Source organism: Pogona vitticeps, chromosome 4, assembly GCF_051106095.1.
Source record: "Pogona vitticeps strain Pit_001003342236 chromosome 4, PviZW2.1, whole genome shotgun sequence".
Lineage (NCBI taxonomy): Eukaryota > Metazoa > Chordata > Lepidosauria > Squamata > Agamidae > Pogona > Pogona vitticeps.
This window is the reverse complement of record NC_135786.1, coordinates 164393569-164404761: the sequence shown is the minus strand read 5'-3', so window position 1 is coordinate 164404761 and position 11193 is coordinate 164393569. Positions and strand designations below refer to the sequence as shown.

The following is an 11193-nucleotide window of genomic DNA, read 5'->3' as shown; positions in this document are numbered from 1 at the left end:
GAGAGCTATTCTAGCAGGCTCTCAGTATTAACTTTATCTTCCCCTCACCATTCTGTTTAAGTTACTGCCAATTTTAGAAGCTTTTGTTTCTGTCCTCTCTCCCTCTCCCTCTCCCTCTCTCTCTCTGCTTCTCAAAATGTCTGGCTAGTCACATGGTCTAACTTCTCTGCAGAAGGTGAAGGGAAAGAGACTCCTCCTTCCTGCTTTGCTTCTCCAATAGAGAAGCCTACTGGGTGATGCAAGCAGGCAGATATGCTAATATCTGTGCACTGGAGGATTGTGGGAGGAACATCTAGCCCCTGATGGGGGTCCTGTGGGGCACCCCAAAACACTGAGTAGCTCTCCTGGCCTCTTTCAGGACTGGGGCTGTGCAGCACTGTTCTGATCAGGAGGTACAGCCGGCGGTCACCATGCCTTTGGGGGATAGTGCACACAAAGGGCCAGGAGGCTTAGGGGCCATTCAAACTCAAACCTGGTAGGGGAGATACCATTGTCATAAAAGTGGTTTTTCCAGGGTAAGGTTCATCTATTGCACTTCAGATGAGCTAACCCCTGTGATTTCCCCAAATGTGGGAAAATCAACTGCCTAAGTGGGAGATTGTGTTTGTGGTTTCCCTTGGTCTTTCTAGAACCACCCTTTGGTCCTTTGCTATTTTCACTGCTTGCTGCCATAGGCCTGTTTGCCTTGTTGTTTTTCCAGGTGGGCTGCAGGAGGCAGATCCTAGAAAGCTAGCAGTGCAGAATGGTGAGGTCCAAACAGAAAGCAGGCTCTGCTGCCAGTTCAGAGGCCTCCTAGCATGGCAGTGCGAGGCTTTTGGGTGGTGGTGGCTGAACCCTGGGTTATTGCATTCACTCCATAAGATGCATGTACTTTCCCTCCCACCTTTTTGGAGAGAAAAAGTGCGTCTTATGGAGCGAAAAATACGGAATACAGTCAAACAATTGAATGTTAAGGCAACCAGTTTTGTGGCAATCAGTGAAAAGCAAACAGCCCAAGAAATGCAGTTTAAGATGCAAAATGTTGTATGAAGCATGTTGTAAGACATGCAATCCTTGGAATTGTGAAATCATAGACATGCAACGGCACAAAGCAGCTTACCTAAGGTGAAGAATTCAGTATATATCAAAAATCTGAAACTGTCTTTCAGAATGTGCATTGGTGCTGTCTTCTCAATTCTATTGCACAGCAACAAACAGAATTCTGAGAGAAGCAACTATTAAAAAGCCAGAAGCATTAGAAATGTGAATTTACTGCAGGACAGTAAGAATTATTTGGACTGAGAAGGTAACCAATGAAGAAGTTCTAAGGCAAATGAAAAAGAACCAAGAAATCTCACACCAAATGCACCAGAGTTAAAATATTTTGGTCACACAAAGATAAATTAGAGGAACAGATTGTTACATCATTTGAGGTAAAATGAAAAAGACACCTAAAAGAGGAAAAGAAGTACAAGAAGGACGGTTAACTTATTAGCTGAGGAAACTTGAAGAGCCATTTGGCTGCAACATAACATCTTTGTTTAAGAGCATCATAACATCCAATTGCCATTAGGGGAGAAATGAGAAGATGGTTAAATAAATGACAGCTGCCACCCTAACTGCTAGGGAGACCAGGGAGGCTCCTGTCATGCATGGAATAGTCAAGACTTAAAATCATTATGCAAAAATGCAAATATATGTGTGTCAAATATTAACCATTACTTGGATGTCTTTTACAAGGCATTAGTATTGAGAATTTGGATAATGAGTTACTAACACATTATTTATTCTGTCACCCCAAAATGATCCCTTAAATAATAACATTTTAGGAAATGATGGTTTTAAAATGTTTTAACATATACTGTATGTGCTACTGATATTTTAACACTTTTATGTGTTCAGTTGTATTTAATATCATAACTTTGTTTTTAGCACCATTTGTTTTTTAATCATTTTGTAAGCTGTGTTGAATCTATGCACTGGGAAAAAAACAGGGTAGACATTTTTTTAAAACCCAAACAAATGTTCACTGTTGCCTCCCCACCCCCATATTATACACGTCAGCATTAACCTGAGGGCATTGAATGTAATTGTCTCTTATTATCAACATTAACCTGAGGGAAATGAACATAATTGTCTCTTATTATCCTTCAAAAGTATGTTTGTTACTTGTAATGTATACATTCTGCACTTGGGGAAAAGTGACATTTTGTTAAAAAAATTAATAGAAATGGTCTTTAAATGTTAGCGCAGCACCTCATGATCGGAACAGGGGGTAGCATTTCACCTGAAATTTGAGGGTGAGGAATACCACTGATTTGGACCAATCCCACAGTATTAATATATTTAAACCGCCAAAGCCCATCCATACATGGACAGTGACTTCAGCTTTGGCCATTTTATTTCTTGCCTTTCTGACCACATCTGTTTTCTCATAACATCTTGCCGGATCTGGAACACTTACACACATTGTTCTGTTCTTTTGCTTATCTTAATAAAGATGTCACGTCAATGTGGATTGTGGGATTTTTTTAATGGAAAACAAGCTTACCTATGCTTTTGAGCCACATATTGAATGTGTGTTTCCAGTGTGGTGTAGTGGATAGAGTGACAGACTAGGACCCTGGAGAACAGGGTTTGAATCCCCACTCAGCCATGGAAACTCCCTGGGGGTGTGGAACTGGTAAAAGGTAAAGGTAAAGGACATTTTCAGTCCAGTCGTGTCCGACTCTAGGGGGCGGTGCTCATCCTGTTTTCAAGCCGTAGAGCCAGCGCTTGTCCGAAGACAGTTTCCGTGGTCACGTGGCCAGCGTGACTAGGGACCACTGTTTTACCTTCCCACTGAGGTGGTACCTATTTATCTACTTGCATTTGCATGCTTTCGAACTGCTAGGTTGGCAAGGAGCTGGGACAAAGTGATGGGGGCTCACTCCGTCACATGGATTCGATCTTACGACTGCTGGTGTTCTGACCCTGCAGCACAGGCTTCTGTGGTTTAGCCCACAGTGGTAAAACCACTCTTTAAATATCTCACTTACCTTGACAGCACAGAATACACATATTGAATCTGAAAGGAGGGTACCAATGAAACCCCACAGACCCGCAAATACAAACATCAGGTGTAAACATGGGGTGAAATCTGTAATCAATGCTACCGTATGCAGATTTCCATACATTAGGCTAATGCAGAACTTGGAAAATTTGCATTTTTGGACCACAGATCCCAAAATTACCCAGCCAGCATGCCCGCTGGTTGTAGTGTCACTGTCTTTTCTCTTTCATCCATTGTATGCTGGAATATTTATTGCACTGCCCTCATTTCAAGTCAAGTAAATCCTTCTCAAGCACACCAGCCAGATTTTTTTCAGTGACCTACTGTCATTGTTCCAGTTTGATTTGAGCAGAATGACCTCAAGAGCTCTCCCCTCCCCCTCCCCTTTAAACACCCCACAAAAAATAGGAGCACAAGTCAAACAAAAGCCCACAACTGCCTTGTTTACTAGGGAGGATGATCAATGAGCTTAAAAGAAGGGACAGGAAGCCGATGTTTTCACTGTAATGTGTTAGTTAAAGAGTGAATAGTCCAACTGCAGCTGACAAAGGTCTTCCTCGCTTTCTTTTTCAAACGAAGGTTGTGGTGGGGAAAGGAAACGCAGAGGTATCAACAGGGTGTGAAATGGTTGACACCAGCAAGCTTATCCACTCCCTTTGTTTGTTCTACCAGGCAGAGTTAAACTGAAACTACACCAATGTCCAGAAATATAACAAAAGAAAATCTACATCAACTATGAAATTTAGGAGGGAGTACCATGGATGGGAATAGGAAATATATACTCATCATGACTAATCTGTATCATTTTAACTGGGAGTAAATATCTGGGACCCATAATAAAACAAAACAAATCAATTTGCAAACTGTGTAAGGTATCAAGTTTTTATGCAATGTCAATCATATTTTTTTCAGCAAATGAGGAGTTCTCTCTTCTAATAATGAATTATCTGTAATGCATGGTTTGACCTTGAACCCACTGCATCTGAAAATGTTGATAATGTAAGTAAGAAGTCCATGGTTATAGGCCTACACATTGTCATTTAGACATACTGTATGATCTGGTGTGATAATTTTTATTACATGTGTGATTGTACTCCAGTGCAATCAAATAACACTACACTTTTACAGAAACAATTTGGTTTTAAAAGAACAGCACCTATAATAACAAGCATGAAGTCTACCTAAAGCAGTGTGTATGTTCTGTGCTATCAAGTGGGAACCGACTTATAATGAATCTAACAAGGTTTTCAAGCTAAGTGAGATATTTAAGGAGTGGTTTTACCAGTTCCACTCCCTCAGTGAGTTTCCATGGCGAAGTAGGGATTCAGACCCTGTTCTCCAGAATTCTAGTCTGTCTCTCCATCCATTGCATGACATGGAAAGGGAGGTAAAAAGCCTCCTTCTCCTTCTCAAGTTGCAAAGGAGGAGGGATAACCTAGAAGAAATATTTGTGAGATGAATCAGGGAGGTGGGTGATTATCTCCACAGGGAACCTGTTCTTTACAAGCCCCCCCCCAAAAAAAGAACTATTTCAACCATTTAGGATGATTCTCTGGATATAATCTCCCCAGTTGTTTAGAGAATGTTTCACTCCATAGAGATCATCCCAGTTCCAGGAAACAATAAAAAAGTGTTTTGCATATTCTTCCTAAGGCCCATAAAGGCTGAACTTGACAAAACTTTGTAAACATTAAATAAAGCACTTAATAAAAGATTAGCATAAGCACCCCATGATCTGAGCAGGGAGCAACATTTCACCTAGTTTTTTGAGGATGAGGGACACTAGTGACTTGAGCCAAAATCAACTCCACAATATTCGTACATTTAGAGCATGCACACCAAAGCCCACCATACATACTACCACAGAACTCTTAAAAACACTTTGCAGTAATGCAAGCCTCATAGGAAAAGTTTAGTAAAAAAAAATTCTTGTAAAGCAATGCAGCCATATGTTCAAACATAAAAAGGAGACAGATAAATAATGGCAATAGCCATCCATCACAGAATTCCAAATGAAACAAACAGACACTGCAATTTACCAGTGATGGCTGGTGGCCATGAGGTTGGTTGGTGGGGTGCAAGACACAGCAGCTGATGGTAAGCAGTAACAATAAGAGCCAGGACACAAGTAGGTGTGTGTACACACCTGCCCACAAAGGCAATGACACACACAGAAAGAGATCTCTCTCTCTCTTTTTCTCTCTCTTTCTTTTTATTTGACAAGTAGACAAGAAAACATGTGCATACATAGTGGAGGAAGGGCTACAACAGTCTGAAGTAGGCTGACATAGGGCAGCTTGAGCAGGTGGATAGGCAGTACCTCACTTGCCTTAATAACATTTTAGTCTCCACTGCTATTTAGCTAGATGCTTGTTAGCAGAATTCACTCCAGAGAGGACTGTTAGAGATTGATCGACTTGGCTTTCTGTTAGATGTTAATAGGAACACCATTAATGACTGATCAAATTCCAGCTTTCAGGTGGGTCTGTAAAAACTGGGTCACCGTTTCAACCCATTGTGCAATAGCCTCAATTTCTGATGCTAGTGGTCTATAAATAAGAAAATCCATAGCAACTGAGCCCACTCTCTTAAATCCTAAAGGTGCATCTCAAAAAAGACGTAAAGTTCAAACCAGAAGGGCTACTCTTAAAAAAACAGCTTAGGTCTGAGATATTTATTCAAAAACATAGCACAAAACATACGTAATACTGTCCTTATTCAAATTGCCCAGTATGGCGCCAGTCTCCCAAAAACAATGGGGCAGTGGTTCCCAACCTGCAACACTCCAGACGTTTTGCACACAAATCCTTAACCTTTAGCCATGCTGGTTGAGTTTTCTGACAGTTGAAGTTCAAAACATGTGTAAGCTGCTCAGGGTACATCAATGAGCAGTATCAGAATGTAGAGGTTTGTCGTATTTTTTTTTTTTTTTTGGCCTACATGTTACCTTTTTTTAAAAAAGCCTGTAGAAGCCAAATCAGGACTGTATATTAAGCCTTTGTTTCCACTGCAGTCCCATATGGAATTAGGAGCCTTTCCCTGGACAGTGGGAAAAGAGTAATTCGTGACAGCGCCAGAAGGCCACATAGAAGTCCATATCAGAATCTATCTGCCTTTTGGATTCAAACCCTCCCTGGGACACATGCACATATATCAGATTGATTTTATACACTAGGGATACAGTTCTATTTTGCATGCAGAGGTGTTGCTGATAGAAATTAAAACGCTGTCCTACAAATAAAACCTAGTATTTTGCAAACATGAAGAGCTTAAATCTTTTGATCTGCCAAGCTTCCCTTCCAACATCCTACTCATAAAATTTCAGAATTCAAATCTAACGTGAGGCTTAACACAGGGGAAATTGTGATTTTTTCCCCCTAGACAGCTCAAAGAAGAATTCAGGATTATATTAAAGACATGAGGAAAGTTATTAGTAGGGCTGTTCTTCAAAGCATGATGGAATCTTGGGAGGATTGATGTCATGGGAAAGCACAGTAATCCGAGAAACTGATTTAAAGAATTAACCCTTTTTTCTCTTCTCCTTTGGAAGCGGCAATAAAAAAGGTGGGGTATTGAATACAGCACACAAAATGATGTGGCTGCTCAATAGATATGGTTCTTTACAGTCTAGATACAACACATGTGTTGTAGCTGTCCGTGTCTTGTGGATCCATTACATAAAGAGCTCTACCTCTGTAATACAGGAACCTAAACACGTCTTGTTATTGTTTTGTAAGGTTCATGCAATACAGCATTTCCCATGCAACACCATGTTTCTAGGGTTTTCAGCTGTTTCTGTGTCAGGTGTTTGATTTGAAATTACCGTGGCTTGGGCACTCAGATTTTATGAGGCCAGCGGCAATACAGTTTCCTCAGTTTTTCCAGCACTTCCTGCTCATCTTTTTCTTTACTGTAGTGGCTCCAGCTTTGTGAAAAACATGAAAGAGGAGAACAGTCTCTCCAAAGGTATCTATGCCCCTGATGCTCTACTTCCCTCTTTTGAAAGTGGCATGCTTTTGTTATGCCCAGTGACATTTTTTGGCAGAACCCTGTCACAGCACAACATGCACTGAATTGAGTCCTTGCGTTGGAGAACTTTTAAAAACTGTGTTAGTCTTTAAATCCATCTTTTAACTAGTTCCAAAGACCTTTTCTGGATATAGGCTTTTAATATTATTGATGAAATGCTGCTCAACTTAAAGAACGGTCTAACATATAATTATGTAACACTGCTTTCAGGGGGAGAAGGAAAGCAAAGAAAGCAAAAAATACCTGGTTTCTATCATTTTAGCAAAAAAAAATTCCCCTAGCTCCAATGTTCACTTCTAATCCAAAACAGACAGACAATCATGCTTGAGCGCCACCTCTGGATAACCCCTCAGGTAAATTCACCGCACAGCAACTACGTCACAATCACTGGTTTGCATCAGACAGCAAAATATGGGGGAAATGCAATACCCTCACAAGTGTGCAACGTTAACAGCAGTTCTACAGAACAGTAGTGATGAGCGCCAGAAGCAGCCCTGCTCAGGGGTAAAGTGGTGCAGCAGAAATTAGAGAACTGCAGAAATATGGGAAATGGGGGGATGTGGGTGGGTTGGGGCTTTGGCTTTGTAGGGTATCGGGTGGCATTTATGAATGAGTAAGCTTATTCTAAACCAAACAATTAATAACAAATAAGTTATAAGTCAAGTTATAAATATATTTATACTTATAAATAAATAATATATAAGTTATAAATAATAAGTCAAGTAGTATCAGACGTCCCACTTTTATTACTGTATTTTATGTTAACGGGTCCTATATACAGTATATGATATAAACTAAATTTCATACACAACTCCGGGAGGCAGTGGAAGATAGGAGAGCCTGGCGTGCTCTGGTCCATGGGGTCACGGACACGACTAAATGACTAAACACACACACAAATTTCATACAATTATAAGAAATCAGCTCCTAAGCGGAGGTGAACCTTATGACATTAAGAAGCAGGCAAGATTGGTACACATTTTCTTGTTGTTTAGTATTAAGTTGTGTCCGACTCTTTGTGGCCCCACGGACCAGAGAACGCAGGGCCCTCCTGTCTTCCACTGCCTCCCGAAGTTTGGTCAGATTCATGTTGACAGCTTCGATTACACTGTCCAACCATCTTGTCCTTTGACATCCCCTTCTCCTCTTGCCTTCACACTTTCCCAACATCAGGGGCTTTTCCAGAGAGTCTTCTCTTCTCATGAGATGGCCAAAGCATTGAAGCCTCAGCTTCAGGATCTGTCCTTCCAGTGAGCACTCAGGGTTGATTTCCTTCAGGATGGATACATTTGATCTCCTTGCAGCCTAGGACACTCTCAAGAGTCTCCTCCAGCACCACACTTCAAAAGCATCAATTCTTCAGTGGTCAGCCTTCTTTATGGACCAGCTCCCATTTCCATACATCGCTACTGGGAAAACCATAGCTTTGACTATGCGGACCTATGTCGGCAAGATGATGACTCTCTTTTTTAAGATGCTGTCTAGGTTTGTCATCGCTTTCCTCCCAAGAAGCAGGAGTCTTTTAATTTTGGGGCTGCTGTCCCCATCTGCAGTGATCATGGAGCCCAAGAAAGTAAAATCTGTCACTGCCTCCATATCTTCCCCTTCTGTTTGCCAGGAGGTGATGGGACCAGTGGCCATGATCTTAGGGTTTTTTGATGTTGAGCTTCAGACCGTTTTTTGCCCTCTCCTCTTTCACCCTCATTAAGAGGTTCCTTAATTCCTCCTCACTTTCTGCCATCAGAGTGGTATCATCTGCATATATGAGGTTATTAATATTTCTTCTGGCAATCTTAATTCTGGATTAAAGGGGAGTGTAGGATGGATATAAAAGGAGGATGAAACAATACCACAGCCATGTATCTTTAAGGGATAACCTGTTTTCCCCATAATAGTGCGACGTATGTAAATGATTAAAACACATGTAAAATAATGGCTGTAATCATGGACATTCTGGTGTATCATAAAGTTACACCCGTGGAAGCATGCTGGCTGTTATATCCAGGCATTCAGTAATACTTTGTGAACAGGACTTTTGCCTTGCCACACTTTTTTCCCTAGTTTTGTGTTGCACACATGGAATTGTGCTACAGGATTTCTATCAAGGAGTGTTGAGTAGAAGATGACCCAACGCAAATGCCACATTTGCAGTGTTGAGCCAAAACTGCATCCAACAGAAATGATGTAGTGGCAAAATCGGTTCATCTCATAAAATGAGGGGGGAAATTGTAAATCTAATGGCTTTTAACAGCCAGTTCAAGACCAAACCACCCTCAAATAAATTGCATTACAACAGAGTTAATCTGAAAAAGCATACTGTTGTTACTGGAAAAATCAGTTTGTGCCCCATCTAGTGTGAGATTCTCTATTCAAATGGGACTGCAAAATCTGAGAGCAGTGGTAGATGATGTCATAGTTCCTTCTAATTTATTTACTTCATCTATTTTAAAATATTTGTACCCCGCCTTTATCCAAGGACCCAAGGTGGCGTACATAATCCAAAGACCATATTTAAAGCTAAAAACAGTAAGTATACAAATACTAAAAAGGATCAAACAAATATCACACTAAAAGACAATAAATAAAAATAACATCAAAACACATTCAAAGCAATAAGGCACAACTATCCATTTAAAAACCCCATTCAAGAAAAGCTTGCTTGAAGAGAAATGTCTTCACCTGCTTGTGGAAGGACAGCAAAGATAGGGCCAGCCTGGTCTTATGTGGGAGGGAGTTCCAAAGTCTGGGACCAGCAACAGAGATGTGGGAGGGAGTTCCAAAGTCTGGGACCAGCAACAGAGAAGACCCTGTCCTGTGTCCCCATCAGACGTACCTGTGAAGGTGGTGGGACCAAGAGAAAGGCTTCTCCTGAGGATCTTAATGTCTGAGCAGGCTCATAGAGGGATATATGGTCTTTTAGAAGGCTTAGAACCAAGCTGTTTAGGGCTTTATCGGTCAGAACCAGCACTCTGAATTGTGCCTGGAAATGGGTCAGCAGCAAGGGGGATTATGTGATTCTTGTGACAAGCCCCAGATAATCAGAAAGTCCTGCGGAATTGTTTTGGCTAACATCCTGCTTCCACCCACTGAAAACAAATTCATCCTCAATAAAGCTGAACTGAATTCAGGTTTTGTGGGATCTGTATGACAGTGAAGTTGGAACTGGGAATTAGGAATAAGGAACCAACTTCTGTATTGAGTTTGAGAGCATCTACTTTGAGAGTCCGGTACAAAAGACATACTCTTAGAATTAAAAAGGCCAGGAGTGTGTTCCAAGTGCAAGAACTGACCAGAACTCTCATTTCTTTTAAAGCAAACCTGAACTCCCTGTCATTCCAATATTTCATCTCAGTAGTACAATGGGGTGAGACTGGCTTCAGACTTACAGAAATTCCTCTTTTAAAAATTGGGTTCCTTGAAACCTATCAGCTGGAGCTTACAGTTGGATGTACATTTGGTATTAATGTAAGGATCCTGAGCCTAGAAATTTGGTTTGAGGTAGGTTCCAAAATAGAACCAAGTTCATAGTTCTTCCCTATGAAAATCCATTCCGGAATTCAAATGAGTGGTTCTTTCTGATGGATCTCCTTCTGTTAGGCATTGTCCACTGAAAGCCCACTTAGACACCTCAAACCTGGGAAATTAGGATTTTCAAAGCTCACATTAAAATATAGCAATTAGTCTAAGGTGCCAGAGTGCTTCAGTTTTCTTAATGTTTTTATTTTGCTTTTGCCTGATATGCTAGCACAAACTAAAATGTCTGCCTCTTCTAAAACTCTTATCTATATCTAAAGGAGCAAGAGATACCCAAAACAGCTTCTTACATGCTATGTTTTCCACAAAATGACTCATTGACATTTAATTGTTTCCCCTTCAATCAACTCCCTTGCTGACACAGAAAGAAAGAAAGAAAAGAGGGAGAAAGAGGGAGGAGGATGAGAAGAAAGCATCGTGAAACCTATCACCTTCAAACAGATTAATCTCCTGCAGCCCAGGACACACATGCTTTGCACATGTTTCCTTTAAGCCCCATGGTTCAGCAACATTAAACAGTGCCAACTGCAAACTTAACCCTGATACAAAAGTCCAGTAAATAAATAAAGAAAGCATCAATGTTGCCTTTTGCCAAGAAG

General features: G+C 40.8%; 1 pseudogene; it reads left to right on the top strand.

The window, feature by feature from the left end:
* Nucleotides 1-464: 464 nt before the first annotated feature.
* Nucleotides 465-617, top strand: LOC140707139 (U1 spliceosomal RNA; annotated as a pseudogene).
* Nucleotides 618-11193: the final 10576 nt, after the last annotated feature.